This window comes from Balaenoptera borealis (genome assembly GCF_965194805.1).
Source record: "Balaenoptera borealis genome assembly, chromosome: 4".
Classification (NCBI taxonomy): Eukaryota; Metazoa; Chordata; class Mammalia; order Artiodactyla; family Balaenopteridae; genus Balaenoptera; species Balaenoptera borealis.
In genome coordinates this window covers 55,341,414-55,359,666 of record NC_138861.1, presented here as the reverse complement: position 1 = coordinate 55,359,666, position 18,253 = coordinate 55,341,414, and the positions used below count along the sequence as shown (strand labels likewise).

General features: G+C 34.0%; 1 long non-coding RNA gene across 1 annotated transcript in view; it reads left to right on the top strand.

The window, feature by feature from the left end:
• Window positions 1-18,253, top strand: part of LOC309627482 — a 46,641-nt gene that overhangs the window by 16,776 nt on the left and 11,612 nt on the right. The window contains exon 1 of the long non-coding RNA XR_014243757.1: window positions 1-1,648. This exon is cut by the window's left edge and continues 16,776 nt beyond it. This is a non-coding gene — a long non-coding RNA (uncharacterized lncRNA). The remainder of the gene's footprint in view (window positions 1,649-18,253) is intronic.

Sequence of the window (18,253 nt, the reverse complement as noted above, 5' to 3'; positions counted from 1 at the left end):
GCAAATATCCATTCTTAAATATAAATATTCTATTTTTTGCTGTTCTATTTCTAAGTTAGAAATCAGTATATTTCCATATATGGTGATTGTAATATATTATAAAGACAGCATCGCAGTCATATTTGAACAGGTTGACTCTTTCTTCCCCCCAAAAAAAGCCCCTAAAGAAATAGCCAAAAATCTCAGAAATATGACAAAGATAGTGTTTACTAAAAAATAAAAGATTGAACTCTTAGTATTAGTTAATCATAAAATTATTCAATTATAGAATTCTTCATCTGTGATTAGTAAGAAAGGATATCAGTAGCCACAAAATCTACTGAAATAAAATGATCATCTGGGTAAGTTAAAGAACTCACTTCTTTCTGGTGAGTTCTCACTAATAACTAGTGAGCTATTAATAGGTAATAAAATCTGTAGAAAACAAACAAGTCATTCAAACCATATTTTAAAGAGAGTAGATTACACATTTCTACTTATTGGTGCCCCAGCTCCCAAATAAATGTGCAAGTTCCATGGGAAAGGATTTTGTTAATTAGGCTGCTTTGTGTTTTCTGCCTCGTATGAAGCCTTTGACTTATGCCAGTTCTCAGGCAGATGCCGTGAGGGAGGCGCTCATTTTGTCAGCGATCACCACAGATCCATGACATACCTTCTTGTTTTACAGGCTTGGGCATTTCACACAGAGAGTGGCCACCTGTGCTGAGACTCAGGGCAGTTTTATGACCTCAATACAGAGAAAGTAACACAATTTTTAAAACCTTAGTTGTTCTCTGACCTGATGGAAATGAATTCAGGGTGCTGGGCTGATATTCTCTTATAGTAGATAGTAACATAACTGTAACATATTCTGGAATGCAAATGAACATTTACCCCATAGCTTGAGGATAATTGACAATATGTGAGTATTCCTGAAATCTTAAAACTTAAATTAAAAAAATTATTTGAATAGTCAATAATTTTTCTCATAGATCTAGAAACCATTATATTATGAAAATCTTTACTCCTATGCTTTTTATTTTGAATGATATTCCTTTTTCTTCATACTCCCCCATGTCAAATCAAACACCCCTATGAAGCCCAGATTATAACCATTCTCTATCATGAAGCATTTCCTAACTCCCTTCATTCCAGGTGGTCTTCCTCCTTTGAACTCCTAAAGTGATATTTCTCAAAGTGCTGTCCTTAGATGGTCTGCATCAGAATCACCAATATTAAAATTAAAATAAATTTAAATTAACTAATTAAAAATTTAAAAACCCAGACCACCCCCCAGAACTACTGACTCAAAATTCAATAACCATTGCCACTGCACTTTATTTACTTGGCCTATGCTTTAATTATATATTCTCTGGAGAATTTTAATAACATTGTTGTTATTTCTTACATTGTTTTTATGTAGCTCTTCTCTATTCCTGGGATTTATTTTTTGTGTTATTTCTTCTACTAGGTTCTTATTTATTTGTGTTATTATGTATCTACTTACATATACAAGTATATATATTATTTGTCTTATTTCTTCTACTAGTGAAGGTCTCCCTGAGGTAGTGATAGGTTGAGATGGGCTTGCTCAAGCAACTAAAGGAAGGCCACTAATTCTGGGATGCAGTAAAAAGAGGTCAAATAACACAGGACTTTTTAAACCCAGGTAAGAAATCTGAATTTTATTCCTAGCATATGGGAAGCCATTGGCAAAGAAGTGGTTTGATTTAATTTATAATTTCAATTGATCAGTAAAACGCTATGGAGTACAGGCTGGGGTGGAACAAGAATGGGGCAGGGACAACAGGAGGCTATACCAGCCCAGGTGAGCAGTAATAGTGGCTTAGACTAAAGAAGTAAAGGTGAGGATGAAATCAGATGGATTCAAAGTGTGCTTCATAGATAAAGTGACAAATTGACAGGAATTTTCAACTGAGAGATTTGTTGTGGGTTGGAAAAAATGGAAAAGAATAGCAGATAGGATTTTGGCCACTAAACATGTAAACACACTATTTCAATGCAGTGCTATAAATGCTGCAAAGCTGATGTGTGCATAGTTTAATGAACATATAGGGAAAGATGTGTCTAAGATTTCCTGAAAGAATCAAAGAATGTTATACAAGGGACTTGAAGGATGAACATATTTGCACATTGAGTAGAGATGAAGAGTTCAATTTTGGACTTGTATGTTACCATTCACTAGTTGAACTTCTGACCTCTACTCCTACTCACATTTGCTCATTTCCCTATATTTCTGATGTTAATAAATAATATCACCACAATTTAATCTCCAAAGTTATGCCCTATATTCCATTGTCTACATACAATATAAATCTAAAGTAAATGTTATTCAATATTGAGACAATATTAGAAGCACTACCTTCAGAATAAGGAAATGATAAGAATGACCACTGTCACCAGTTGTATTCAGTATCTCTTGAGGTTTTATTTAATACAGTAAGACAAAGAATAAATTTAAGATGTAAGGATTGGATAGAAAGACATTTATGTTTTATTCTCAGATGATATTGTTATATAGAAAAATCCAAAGAATCTAAACACAAATTTTTAGACAAATTTTTAGAAATAAGAGGAGTTATTAATGTGACTGGCATATACACCAGCAACAAGCAGAAAATGTAGAGAGAAAGAAAGCATTTACAATAGAATAAAATGTTTAAGGTGCTTGGAGGGGAAAATCTAACAAAAATGCATGAGATCTGTATGCAGAAAATTATAAAACTTTTCTGGATGACATTAAAAGATAAAAAAAAAATGAGTAGATACCCCAAATTTCATGTTAGGAAAACTCAAGATCACAAAGATGTCAATTTTCCCCAAATTAATGTACAGATTCAATGTAATTACAGTGAAGCTCTCAAAGAGTTTTTCATGAAATTTGACAAGCTAAAGGAACAACTGGGCAAGAAGAGCCATAATATTCCTGAAAAGGAAAATCACGGTGGGAGATTACCCTACAAGATGTCAAAATTTAGATAAAGGTCTAGAAATTAAGACAGTTTGATCAATGGAAATAAGACAAAATAACCAATGAAAAAAAAATGGAAAGCCTGCAAGGAAGCCATAAAGACATAGACCTGTGATTGATAAGGATTAGAAGAAGCATTGCAGATCAGCATAGCTAGCAGGGACTACTCAATAAATGGTGCTGGAGCAATCAATAACCATGTGAAAAAAATCTAACTGAATGCCTACCTCATACTGTACATAATAATTAGTTACAGATAGATTAAACACTTAAGTGCGAAAAGTAAAAATTTTAAACTTTAGAAGACAATGTTGAAGCATATATTTGGATTAGAGAGGAATTTCTTAAATTAAAAAAGTACTAACCGGGGCTTCCCTAGTGGCGCAGTGGTTGAGAATCTGCCTGCCAATGCAGGGGACACAGGTTCGAGCCCTGGTCTGGGAAGATCCCACATGCCGTGGAGCGACTAAGCCCGTGAGCTACAACTACTGAGCCTGCGCGTCTGGAGCCTGTGCTCCGCAACAAGAGAGGCCGCGATAGTGAGAGGCCCGCGCACCGCGATGAAGAGTGGCCCCCGCTTGCCGCAACTAGAGAAAGCCCTCGCACAGAAACGAAGACCCAACACAGCCATAAATAAATAAATAAATAAATAAATAATTAAAATAGCTTTACCTTTAAAAAAAAAGTACTAACCATAATAAAAAAGATTGCTAAACTGATTACAGGCATACCTCAGAGATAGTGTGGGCTCAGTTTCAGACAACCGCAATAAAATGAATATTGCAATAAAGCAAGTCACACAGATTTTTTGGTTTTCCAGTGCACATAAATGTAGCATGTTTACACTATACTATAGTCTGTTAAATGTGCAATAGCATTATATCTAAAAAAAAAAATGTACATACCTTAAATAAAAATACTTTATCGCTGAAAACTGCTAACTATCTTCTGAGCCTTCAGTGAGTCATAATGTCTTTGCTGGTGGATGCTCTTGACTCCATGTTGACGGCTGCTGACTTCAGGGTTGCTGAACGCTGGGATAGCTGTGGCAGTTTCTTAAAACAAGACAACAATGACGTTTGCATTCCAGCAGTGTTTATTCAGCTCTTACTCTCAGGAGTTACTATGACAAGTGATGAGAACACAATATTTGCTAAGTCAGTGCCTCCCAAGGTGCTGACGGTCTGGTGCACTTGGGGACAAAGTGTAAGGTGCAGATGTTTCAGGCTTAGTCCAACTCAGTCATGCAATGGCTAATAGAAAAAATAATTGTTCCAGGGGGTTAGTTATAGTTTAAATGTTTACCTCCCTGAGGTTTAATAAAGAAGGGACCTTTGTGAGACTTGACCACACATGAATGAAGCTAGAGATAGCACCTGTACTATTGCTTGCTGCATAATAATGAAAGGAAGAAGCAAGGAGCCCCACTGCAGTTGAACTTTCGGTAGTGTCATTGGCGGTCACATGGTGACACACGGCTCCACAGCAGTTCTCAGAGCTAAGACAGGAGGAAGTGGCCACACACCCCCAGACAACTTGGCTCTGCAATGTAAAGCTTCTGAGCAAATCCTCAGAGGGCTTAAAAATTTCCAGTTATGAATACTCAAAACTGTAGTAGGAAAGACCTTCTTTATCAGTGCTTCTCATACCTACAACAAATTACTTTGGAATAGTGTCTCAACTAAAAAGAACTAGATCATTAAATGCTACTCAGTAAGGCCTGAAGACTCCAAATTACTTGCATTGAATCTTTTGCACAGAGATTTGAGAGTAATTAATTATTTCTGATTTAAACTGTCTGATACTTATTCCAATGACCATTATCTACTTTCTGAGGAAAAATCAGTTGATTAGAAGATCAGGGGGAAAAGTACTCTGTGTCTTGAACCATACACAATTAATGAACTATGGCTAATTATGGGCACAGCAAGGGTTTATGATATTGGTCAGCTCTGACTGCTCTGTTACCAGCTGACTATATGTACTATACACTGTTATAAGAAAATCATACATTTTAGAAAGAACACATGGTATTGTTTGTTTGCTTACTCTGCTTGTTTTCCAAATTTGTATTTTATAATTAAAGGTTGTAAGAAATAATCGTTTTCCCCAATGGTAACATCTTGCAACACTATAGTACAATATCATAACCAGGATACTGACACTGATATGCTAAGATACAGAATATTTCTATCGCCAAAAGGATACCTCATTTTGCCCTTTTATGGCCACAACCTCTTCCCAATTTGCTTTCTCTGTAATCCCTGGCAACCACTAATCTCTTACCCATCTCTATGCTTTTATCATTTCAAGAATATTATATAAATGGAATCAAACAGTATGTAACCTTTTAGGACTGGCATTTTTTACTCAGCACAATTCTCTGGAGATTTATCCAGATTGTTGCATGTATCAATAATTTATTTCTTTTTATTGCTAAATAGTATTCCAGGGCATGGATGCACCACAGTTTGTTTAACAATTCACCCATTGAATAACATCTGAGTTATTTCCACTATTTGTCCATTACAAATAAAGATGCTACAAACATTTGTGCACAGGTTTTTGTGTAAACATAAGTCTTCATTTAGCTGAGGTAAATGCCCAGGAGTACAACTGCTGTGTCATATGGTATTTGCATGTTTACTTATTTCAAATAAAAAATCTACTGTAATTCTAATCTTTTTTACCATAAAGGTAAGGTGACATTTCTCTCTCACTGCCTTCAAGATTTTTTCTGTCTCTTTATTTCAGAATTTTAATTATGATGTGTTTTGGTGTGTATTTCTTTGAGTTTATCCTGTCTGAGTTTCACTCAGCCTTTTCAATCTGTAGACTTATATGTCTTGGCAATTTGAGAAATCTTCAATCATTACTTCTTCATATACTTTTCCCACCCTGCTCTTTTTCCTTTCCTTCCAGAACTCTGATGACATGCATGTTAGATCCTTTGTTATAGTCCCACAAGGCCCTGAAGTTCTGTTCATTTTTTTCCAGTTTATATTCTTTCTGTTGCTCACATTGAGTAACTTCTATTGTTCTGTCTTCCAGCAGTTCCTGGGTATAATTTGAAAGTAGAACAACAAGATTTCCTGTCAAAGTGGACAAGGACGCTAGAGAAAGGCAGGAGTTGAAGGCAGTGCCAACAGTTTTTATCTGAACAACTGGAAGGATGGAAATGGGGAAGATGGCAAATGGAGTAGGGCGAGAGTGTGTGTGTGTGTGTGTGTGTGTGTGTGAATAGTGGTTGGGAGATTGGGTGGTAATTAAAGCCATGAGGCTGGATGAAGTAGTGAAGACAAGTGGATCAAGGACATTTTAACAGGAAGAGTTTTAGGGAGATCATAAGGAACTTATTAAAGAAACCTGAGAAAAAATGACCAGTGAAGTAACAGGAAGGTGGGGAAAGTTTGAGGTCTTGGGAACTCATGAGAAGAAAACATTTCAAGGAGAAAGATGTAATTCTCTGTGTCAAATCTTGCCAAAAGGCCAGAAAAGATGCAGACTGAAAACGGAACATTAGATTTAGCAACACAAAGGTGTGGTAATGTTGACTAGAGGAGTTTCAATGATGTGGTGGGGCAAGAGCTTGGTTGGCATAGGATTAGAAGAGAATAAGAAAAGTATTCTAGAATACAAGTATGGGCAACTTTTACTCTTAGTGTGATCTCTTCCCCAGCCACATTATGTGGCAGAAATTATGATAATCTAATAAAATCTGACCTCAAAATCTGTAAGGAAATACAAATTTCTGAATTATCTCTACATCTATAATTTTGTCTCTTTTCTAATTCATAGCTTTTTCTTCTGTTTTTCTTTCACTTTTCCCCTTGAGGTAATTCTATCATAATCTTTTTCAAAGGAATATGTTTTGGATTTATTTTTTCCTTCTATTTCTTGATTTTCAATCTAAATTTTCTATTTAAGTTTCAACTTTTATCTTTAATAAGTCCATCTTTCTAGTTTCTTGGTATGCGTTTTACAGTTCTTTTTCTAATGTCTTCTAATATCTTCAGTTTTTTCTCTTTTGGCCATTCACCTTTAATAACAAAGGTATAAATATCCCAATAACTTTTCCATTACCATATGTTCTAATATTAATATTTTCTTTAATCTGGATTTAAATTTTCTTTTTGCTTGCTCTTTAAGTATATTTCTTAATTTCTATGTAGGTAAGACTTATTTTCACTTTATTTTTTAATTTCTAATTTTATTATCAGAGTAACCTCTATAATTTCTACTTTTTAAAATATGTTGATATTTTCTTTGTAGATAACAACATGATTCATACAAATATCAACAGTGACCATTTTCTTCTTCATGTTATCTACTGAATTTTTAGTTTAAGACTTTTTTTAAGCTTCAGGAAATTTGGGGTGTGTGTGTGTGTGTGTGGCACTCAAATCTCCTGAATTGTTGTTTTTTATTTTATTTTATTTTTAAAGATTATATATTTCTCTGTGTCCCCACACTGTTCTGTTTCACTGGACCTGTCACTGATTATTCAGACTTTTCCTCTCTCTGACTTTTTTTTTTTTCTTGGATTAATGGGATTTATTTCTATTTTCTGAAGTGTCCTAAATGCATGAATATCAGAGAAAATCTCTACCTCCAGGAACCAGTATTGTAGGATCTGGTAGGCTGTCAGCCCCCGCTGAGGCCCCTGGAAGGGACCCATGGATGGGGCACAGCAGGAAAGACGGGGGAAGCTCATTGTCAGCTCTTCTATTCTGTCTGACAGGACCTCAACAGAGCCTTAGGACTCATTCCCAGCTGTCCCTCAGTCCCAGGACCAAAGACAAAAGAGCTGGAAGTCAGAAATAGAGGGAAAGGGAGTTTCATTCAGGTTACCTTTTCCAACAATCATCTGCCCATAGGTGTTGTCTCAGTTTATGCTGTTTTCCAGATTCTACTTCAATACTGAAATACACAGATAACTATTGTTATATGAGTCACTTAAGAAAAGCTATATCAGAGGAGATATATTTTAACAGTAATGACTTTTTAAATAAAAATAATATATTTCTAATCACAATATTTGATATAAGTCCAACTTCGGAAGTCCAAACTCTGAGCTGTTGCTCCAAATGGAATTTAAAAAGGAATTCTGGGATTACATTAATCAGTAGCACTGTTTATGAATTTTATTCATTATATCATTTTTAGAAAACTATTGTAGAAAAGAAGTTGAAATGAGAAATAGAAAAACACTAGAGTATTTCATAATATACTTATTGTATAAGGATAAGATATTTAGAATGTAATAGAATATACATATCATCTTGTAATAAAACAGGGAGAAATCATGAACCTTTTTAGCTCACAGAGATTCACTGATTATATTGTGGTTAAAGTATGAACAGTTGTTTGAATTAAAATATGAGTTACTCTTTTTTTAATGAAAAGTGAAGTATTGCAAATTTACTGAGCTTTTCTACAATGACAAGTGGCTGACAGGAGTATGCTACCAAATAGATAATTGGGGGAAAGTATTAATATGTTCCTTCAAGGTAAAGGTAACATTTTAATAATAAGTAAGAAAGTAACTTGGCTATGGAGAGGGCATCTTGAAAACTGATATTTTCAAATCTGTGCATGCTACATACTCAAAAATAAAATTTTCAGTGGATTGAAGCAATTTGCTAAAATTAGTATAACAACCACTTACTAGTTTGCAAAGAAAACTGATTGACATCAGGGAAGATGGAAATGTATGAGTCAAATTTTAAGAAAAATGGTTTTTCTTAATTGGGGGATTGGGATTTTTAAAATGAGTATCATGATTTATTAATGACAGCCAAAAATGTCCCATTTGGCTCATTATATTTGCACAAAGTATCTTTTCACTATGGCAGTTATTATAACCATGTATCAAAGTAAACTGCACTTAGAACCAGATCCTTAAATTGCTGTATTGTGAGGGTTAAGCTAGATTTGTAAAACATAGTCACATTGATCACATGGTTCTGGGTTCTATGATCTAAAATAAAATTACAATATTAGAGGGTTTTTTAACTAATAATAAGAAATAAAATTAAAATTCCCTTTAAAATTTTATCCTTGCCGCTTCTGTTTTTAATTTTTATTTTTGAGTATGCTTTACAATGTATATAATATATTATTCTTATAAGTCATTAAAACAATAAATTAATATATATTTGGCGTCTGTATTCAAAATATTGATAAGGTACATGGTTAGAAAAGTGTAAAGGACATTGCAATAAGGAGAGCAGAAGAGAACAGAAATACTTGCAGCATGAAAGGCAAATGGAACAGTCTGAAATTTTCTGCCTGTCACACCTAAGGCATGATACTTAAAATATAAGATGGTGGAAGATGATGGGCAAGACTCCTGGTCTTCTCAAGAGGTTACTTGTTTCCTAAAATGTTTTTTATATGTTTTCCTACGAACTAGACTATGACTAGTAGGATTGATTTCCCATTATAACCAAGACAACATTGCTGGCAGAACAGAGGGAGATTTTATTGGTCATCTAACACTCCCTTCCTCCATGAGATTTATGTCTATTTCAGATTAAAACTATTTCAAGATTGAGGTGTTCACAAAAATTGTATAGTTCCAAAATCTCAATAACCCCAAATCTTTTCCTTCTCTTTCCAATCATACCCTATCCTTTCCTCCTCAATTGCATGACAATATGGGGAAAGAGGGAAAACTCTATTTTGAGTAGGTATTTTAAATAGGCCATAACTGAATGTCAATGCAATTCTAGGCCACATATCAGAAATCCCAAACATGCGTTCTTCATCTTTTACAACTCTGTTTTTGTTCCTTGGGGAAATACATTTGAGTCCCAGAAATGTTTATTTAGCAGAGATATTTTATTGCAATTAGCTGAGAATGAAAAGAACAAAGGAAGTCAATTATAGTTGTCTGGTCATTTGGAACCACCCAGCATTAACTGTCAGTTAATGGAAGAGGCTACAAACTTTTCCTTCCTCAGACCTTCTTAAAATTAATATGGTTATTAATATTATACCTTACAGACAGAAATCAATACATCACTGACCAGAAAGGCACTGCTTAAGATGCATGGGAAATTTAGTTCTCCTTTAGCTCCAAAACAGCCAAACCTACAACCTCAGACAGTGTGCATATACTTCCGCATGCATGCAGAGAGAACTAGTTCAGTGTGTTCACAGCTATAGTCAGGAAAGACATTTTTTTTTTTTAAGTGGAAGAATCAGTCCTTTAAAACAATATTTGCAGCCTCCACAGAAGATTGCTGTAGGGTGTGTAAGAAGGCATTATCTTTTACAGAGCTATGCATCCCCTTATGTACCATCTCCTCTTAGCCAGTTGCCTGAGTGTGGAACATCTGTGTTTATTTTGCATGACAAAGTTGTTCCTTGGCTTTGCCAAAATGAGCTTTGATGTGGGACTCTGGGTTTGTGGATTTTCCGTAGGGTAGTGATAAAGCTCAAGTGGCAGGACATTGTTTTTGTATATAATGCATATTACATGAAGTCATCCATATTTAATGACAAATGTGCTATATTTTTAATCTTTATAGCTTTAATGTGTGTAAGAGGTTTTAATAATTGGTCCTGGAATGATGGTAGCTTACCAGAAATGCTCAGCACAACTGCTGTGGTTCTCAGCCCACAGTTTGCACAGGTTGTAAATTATAAAACTTGACTAGCAATAGACTTGGCAATGTCTCTTGTCTTTTGAAGATGCCAATCTGTAACATCATGGGTACAAAATATTTCCATTCACACTTTTAATATTCACCTAAATAGCCTATATGAAAAACCCCAGAAGAAAAATGATGAGCTATTCGGGGAAATGAAATTGTTCTCCTAAAGAATTTCTTAAATTTCTGATCTTACTGGCAGAGATATTTAGAATTCTACATGCAAAAACTAAGCAGGTTCACTTCAGTGATTATCCATTTAAGATTCTAATATTTCTGCTTATGTCAGCAGAGTTTTAAATATTATAGATATAAATTCTATATTGTTTCTTTAAAAAATGACTTTGGAGACTTCCCTGGTGGTGCAGTGGTTAAGAATCCTCCTGCCAATGCAGGGGACACGGGTTCAAGCCCTGCTCTGGGAGGATCCCACATGCCATGGAGCAACTAAGCCCATGTGCCACAACTACTGAGCCTGCGCTCTAGAGCCTGTGAGCCACAACTACTGAGCCCATGCGCCACAACTACTGAGCCTGTGTATCAGGGCTACCAAAGCCCACACACCCTAGAGCCCATGCTCTGCAACAAGAGAAGCCACTGCAATGAGAAGCCCACACACTGCAACGAAGAGTAGCCCCTTTTCACCACAACTAGAGAAAGCCTGCAAGCAGCAACAAAAAGACTCAACGAAGCCAAAAAACAAAAACAAACAAAAAAAATGACTTTGTGAGGAAATCATATATTCACAATCACTAATGGGTTACACTTATAATTTCAAGAATCTAACAATTTTAATAACTTTTATTTTCAACAGTATCAATATTTTTCTTTCTTGAACTTGTACTTCTTTTGTCTAAATTGTCTGCTCCTCAGGCCAGCAATCAGTCCACTAATGCTGAAAGACAAGATCAACCAACCAGTGAGCGTTTACTCAGTCTTTATTTCAAGGCAATAAAGAATATTATTGGAGACCCCAGACCCTGTCCATCTACCAACAGCAAAGTAACTATCACCCATTCCCATTCTTATATCCATTATAAATATTTTATCTTATATCCAGAATTTACTCTCTACTGAACCAAAAGTACCCTGGCCATAATATCACCCTGCTAAGCTGAGGGTAGAAAGGCTATAATGAAAACATAGTTATGTGAAAGTCTACATATGAAAAGTGAGATTCCCTCTACTCCTATAGCCCAATGTCTCAATTGATGTTGAGTTGTTCAATTGATGTAAAGTGTCAGTACTGCAAGATGAATAACTTCTAGAGATCTGTTGCACAACAATATGTCTATAGCTAACACTACTGTACTATACGGTTAAAAATGGTTAAGATGATAAATTTTATGTTGTGTTTTTTACTACAATAAAAAAATTCAAGAAAAAAAAGAATATGAAAATAAATCTGAGCAAACATCCAGAAATTAAAATAAAAGTACCAAGATATAAAATATAGGAAAGTAAAGATGAGAAAAATTTGAAAACCTGGCCAAGCAATCCAATACCTGAATAACAGGTTTTCCAAAAGAAAAAAACAGAGAAAATGAAACCAGGTAATTATAGTTTAAATTCCACAAAATATGCCCAAACTGAAGAGCATGAGTGTCTAAACTGAAAGTGCCAAAAGTACCTAGTGCAATAAACAAAATAGACCAGCACTAAGGTATATTATCATGAAATTTCAGATAAATTAGGATTAAAAAAATTTAAAAGCATCCAAACATACACTCACACTCATAAAAGGATCTAGACTCAAAACTATAACAGACCTCTCAGCAGAAACATAGCAAACTAAAAAAAAAAAAAAAAAAGAAGTAATACCAAAAAAATTCTGAGCGAAAAAATGAATTCTAACCTACAATTTTACATCCACTCACAATGTCAGTTGGGGATAAACAAAGACTATTCAACGCACAATTCCTCAAAAAATTTAGCTGCTGTCCACCATTTCTTACTTAGCCACTGGAGGATGTGTTCCATACTAAGTAAAAGAAGATATAGGATGCAGGAAACTGAAATTCCTAATATAACACAGGAGATAAATGAAAAGGATTCCCAGAGTAATGGAGATAAATTCTGGGATGAGAACTTTATATCAGGTTTAGAGAGAAAATATTATTACTAGAACAGGAAGATGATGGAGTACTAATAATATATTTGAACATTTTGCAGAGATTTGAATTCCTAATATAGAGTTAGGGGAGAATTAAAGATAGCTGTATCTAAGGTTAAACAAATGGAAATGTAAGGCAAGGCAAAGGGACACAAAAATTTTGCAAGAAACTTTTCTTTACAAGAGGGAGAATGTAAATTGTTATACACCATATGAATCATCTATATCAGCTAAACAATAAATTGAATATTGATTTAACCAAAATTTTTGATTAAATTACATTGGGGAAAGGAGTATAATTAAACTCTCTTCTTGAGAATTAAGTAGTCAATACATAATGTCTAAAATTGAAATATAAAAAAATAGCAGAATAAGAAAACTAGAATAGCTAAAATAACTTTTCAAAAGATTTTTAAAGAAGACTGGAGAGCCTATACTACTTGATTTTAAGACATACTATAAAGTTATAATTATGAGAATGTGCTATAGACTAAAAATTGTAAAGTTGATTAATGGATCAAAAAAGAGACTCCAGAAAGAGACCCACACACTACAGTCAATTTATTTTAAACAAAAGTGCCAAAATAATTTGATGGAAAGGATAATTTTTAAACAAATGACACTAGATCAAAAAATAATCCTTGGCCCTATCTCATACTCTACACAAAAATTAGTTTGAAATTAGTCACAGTCCTAAATGAGAACTCTAAAACCATAAAAGTTCTAAAAGAAAGCAGAGTGGAGAATCTTTGTGACATTAGGGTAGGTAAAGATTTCTTAGAAAACAAAAAGTACTTATAATATAACAAATTTATAAATTAGAAATTTTTGATTTCATCTAAATTAATAATGTTTGCTCTTCAAAAGACATAAACAAGAAAATAATGAGACAAACCACACTTTGGGAGAAAATATTTGTAAAAAACATATCTGACAAAATACATATAAAAATGTATTTTATATCTATGACTATATATATATGACTCTTACAACTCAAAAATAAGAATAAAAAAACAGTAAAATATGGGCAAAGGACTTCAACAGATATTTCACAAGGAAAATATATGAAAGACCAATAAGCACATGAATAGATGCTCAAAATCATTATTCTTCTGGAAAATGTAAATTAAACTCTACCTATCCAAGAGAATGGCTAAAGTTAAAAATATTGACAAAAGTAGCCAACTTAAAAACATCATGGTAAATAGAATGCACAAACAATCTTCCACTGTATTCTCATGACAGTTTTGAGTGACTTCATCATCAAATCACACTCTAGGGTTATTGAGATAAGACAACAAATTGGTTTTGGTTATACCTCATACTCACTGAGTGTGTTCATAAAGCAGGAAAATTGAGAGAACAAAAGTGAATTAAGGGGACAGAATTATTCAGATTAAATTATTAGTCACTACATAGCCAATACACATTGCATGAGAAGATAGAAATATAGTTCACAGAAAAATTAAAAATATTTAAGCACAAATAATTTCTAACAAAGAAATAATGAGATTATTTTACATAAAACTGGCAAAGATAAAAGAAATTATAATAATGCTGGCAAGAGTACAATGAGATACATCTACCACACAATACCATTGAATAACAATTGGTACATTCTTTTTGGAAAATCACTTTAGAAATGTGCATTTAGGAGTGACTTTATGTAACACAGCTAGAGTATGTAGTAGACCAAATTTTCAAGTCAGGAAAATTTATCTTCGTAGTAGTGTCTCTACCTCTATGTTGAGGAAATTTCTTTTCAAGTGCCAACAAAGTTGTCCATTTCCCTCATGATCTCACTAACTCTGTGTTCCATTCTAGCTCTGAATTTAAGGAATCCTTCTGAACTTAAGGAATTTCTTAATAATACTTCAGAGTGAACATACATCCAATAATATTAGCTTAAATACGATTTCATTTTTATGCATTAAAATGATATAGAAAGTGTTAGCATTTGGGAATGATAAGAGTTAGGTTAGTATTTTGGGGGAAAAGAGCCACATATTCATCCTATTTCTAGAATTGGGCCTAAGTATAGAGACAGAATTTTCCAACACAGCATTCTTTCTATGCGGATGTAAGTATACTTGCGTGTTCCAGTTGGTCAAGAGTCAAGTGCAAAATGAAATGAGTCTCTGTCATCCTTAAGTGAATGTAAATCATTAACTTAAATCTCAAAGCCATAGGCTTCGTGAGAAGCATGTCCGTAAGGCAAGGTTCCCCAAACTATGTTTCCTAGGACAACAACAAACTGGTATTCAATGTTTCATGGAGGAATGAACTGAATTAAATTTGGAAAAAGATGAGCTGATCAATAAACAAATAAATAAATAAATAAAATTAAATATGTTTATTATATTTCACAAGACATAATAGAACATTTTATGTACTAATACACATTGTGAAGCTTTAAGAAATATAAAATGAAGTTTTTATGAAAAAAGTTGTATTATGGAATTTTTTTTTTAAGAAAAATGTATTCTGTTGAAAGGCAGCTTAGGTGGCACTTCTTTCCAAATCTCTTTGCAAGTGGGCTTACCCAGGCCATGATACCCTCTTAAGTTTTCAAGACAGTGATTTAAGGGCAACTGCTTTCCTTCTCCTCCCTTTATTTCACAAAGGGATAAATTAGTAAAATAATTTCATAGACCACCACTGACAGCTAAGGGACTTCTGGTGTGGAATTAAAACAAAGTTTCCTACCTTTTAGAATTTCCTTCCATTTGACAATTTAGATGCTCTGTTTTTGTGTGTGTGTGTGTGTGTGTTTCTTTAAATCTCTCAGGGATTCCCTTCTCACAAGAAACTTGGTAAGGAAGTGGTAATGATTTGTGAATGGAAAGAGATTTGTAAGGAAATGTGTTAAGACAATGCTTTAAAAATTCATTCCCAGTATACTTTTCAAGACACAGGAATTTCCTGATAACCATCTGAGATTTAACATAGTGGCTTCTGACAAGTGGTAGAACAGTTGAAACATAATTAAGCTTTTAAACTTTGAGTACTTTGCATGGTCCAATTATTCCCCCCCCACCTACCCCCCACCCCCGCCAATTCAAACTCACACACCATTGAACAAACACAAATCCAAATGTTCAAAACAAATATGTGAGAGTGAATGAAGCAGACGAGACAGGGAAAATTCCTTACTCAGAGGTAAACTGAAAAGCTGCTTGTGAAGCTATGAGAATTAAACAGAATAGAAATTTAAAATGTCAAGTATGCATGCCTAGAAACACAAATGAAATGATGAGACAGGAGTGTCCATAGAGATTCCTACTATCAAGTGAGATCTCAATGAAAAGTAAAAGAATGAAATGAAAGAATTTTTTTTAATGAACATTATTGAAAGTATAAGAAAAGTGAAGCAACTTTTCTTTCCTCATTTGGAAGTTCTGTTTACTACACTGGAAGCTACTGTCAAGTAGGATAGTTTTAGAGGCTGCCCTAACCACTGTTGAATCCCTAGTTCTGACGTGTTGCCCAGAATAAACTATGTTCTCAATTTACCTTGGTGGTGTAAATTAACCAACCATGAGGTGTGGTATGAAAGGAGTGGAAGGAATCATTGAATCTCTTTAAACACGGACCTAAGGCTGTCATTGAGGCACCCATGTCCATGTAACAAATAATAATAATATGCCTCCTAAAATAGATTGGAGGAAAAAAATCAGAGCAAATTAACAAAACTTGAGAAACAGAAGAAGGGGGGAAGGGATAAAAGTGTCTGTAAAGTGTTAATTTATTCCTATTTCACAGTGGGTATTCACTAGATATTACCTCATTTCCAAGGATGATAGATTAAGAAATATGTTTTAACATTATTATTTGTTATAAAAGGTGCCACTACTAGAATTAAAAACAGAATTATACCTTTTCCCAATTACTCAAAACAACTAAGCATATATAATAAATTAGAGAAATAAACTCTTAGGAGTATGATGCATAATGAAAATATCAAGAAATTGTATGCAACGAATTGCACATCATTTAAATTGCTTAAGATATAAGTAAAAAGTAAAGTCTTCTTTGCCTGTTTAACTTGTCTGATACAAGTTTTCTTTGACAGTTCTCTCCTTGATTTCATATCCTGGGGACCAATTCTGTATTGAAATATTTGGTATTTATTTTTGTCAGTAATGATTTGACAACTTCTGCTGTCCATCAATCATTTTATACCTAGTGTATTAGTAACAACACAGATTCTAATAAAGTTGTACTTATATGATGCCCAAAGGAGGGATATGGAACAGATAACATTCACCCAAGTGCTAAAATGTAGTAGTAAGATGTTCTGGATGAAAGAATTACAATAGAAGAAAATTTGGGTGCCCTTAGGTCCAGGGAAGCTGTTTTTGCCGTCTCATGGTTTTTGGGCTGGAAAGCATGTTCCTAATCTTGAGAGCATTGGCGTCAGGCTGACTTGTTGAACTCAAGATTGAATTTAAGATTTAGTTTTAGGTAGACTGTGGAAAATTTTGCCATGGGATTGTAGAATAGAAACAAATGCGGTGTTTCCATTCAGGAGGCTTCTAAAGGCTTCCATATGAAGTGGAACACAACTTAGTGATAGATAACATAGGGTTTTGAGTGAAAATAAATGGGATTTGAACGCCAGCTTTGCTACTTACAACAGAATGATTCTGAGGCAATTATTTAATTTTCTGTGTCAGTTTCCTTATCATAAAAATGGGATAATAATAATTACCTCAGAAAGTTGTTTCAAGGACTAAGTGGGAAAATGCAAGTGCCTAGCTTATAAGTCCTCAATAAATGGTCTATTTAAATATTTACTCAGTGAATTTGATGTTCTATGGATTGGTAGGTTATAGGATTTAATTTCTGCTCTCAAAGGTCTTCCAGGATTCCTGCGAGATAAATTAAATATAAATATCAGGAATTCATTTATCAATTCAACAAATTTTTATTGAGCACCTAATACTTGCCAGGTATTCTTCTAAGCTTTGGAGATATGGCAGTGATCTCCACAGACAAGAACCCTGCCTGCGTGAACCTTATAGTCTATTGGGTTGTGGGGAGACGGACAATATAAAAGTGTAAAGTAAATGTTTACTTTCTGGTAATTATAAATGTTATAAATAAAAATTTTTAGAAAAAGGAGACGGAGACTGGTAATTAGGGATAAGGAAGGGAAAGACTATTTAAATGTGGTCAAAGAGTGACTCTCTAAAGGACATTTGAGGAGAGACCTGAACAAAGTGAGAGACCAAACTATATATAGGTCTATGAAGGAAGAGAATTCCATTCAGAAAGAATATTTAAGGCGAAGTTCCCAAAATAAGAACAAGCTGGGTATATTGACAGAACAGCAAGAAGCCCATGGACAGCAAGTGCATGCTTTCTAATTACTGAGAAAGAAACTCTAAATTGCGTGAAATAATATTTGTGAAATCATAATCTAAAACTTGCTGCACACAACATAAGCTTTTATGAATGATTTCTATGCTGGATCTTAAAATATATTAAAGATATCTGGCATTGCCTTTG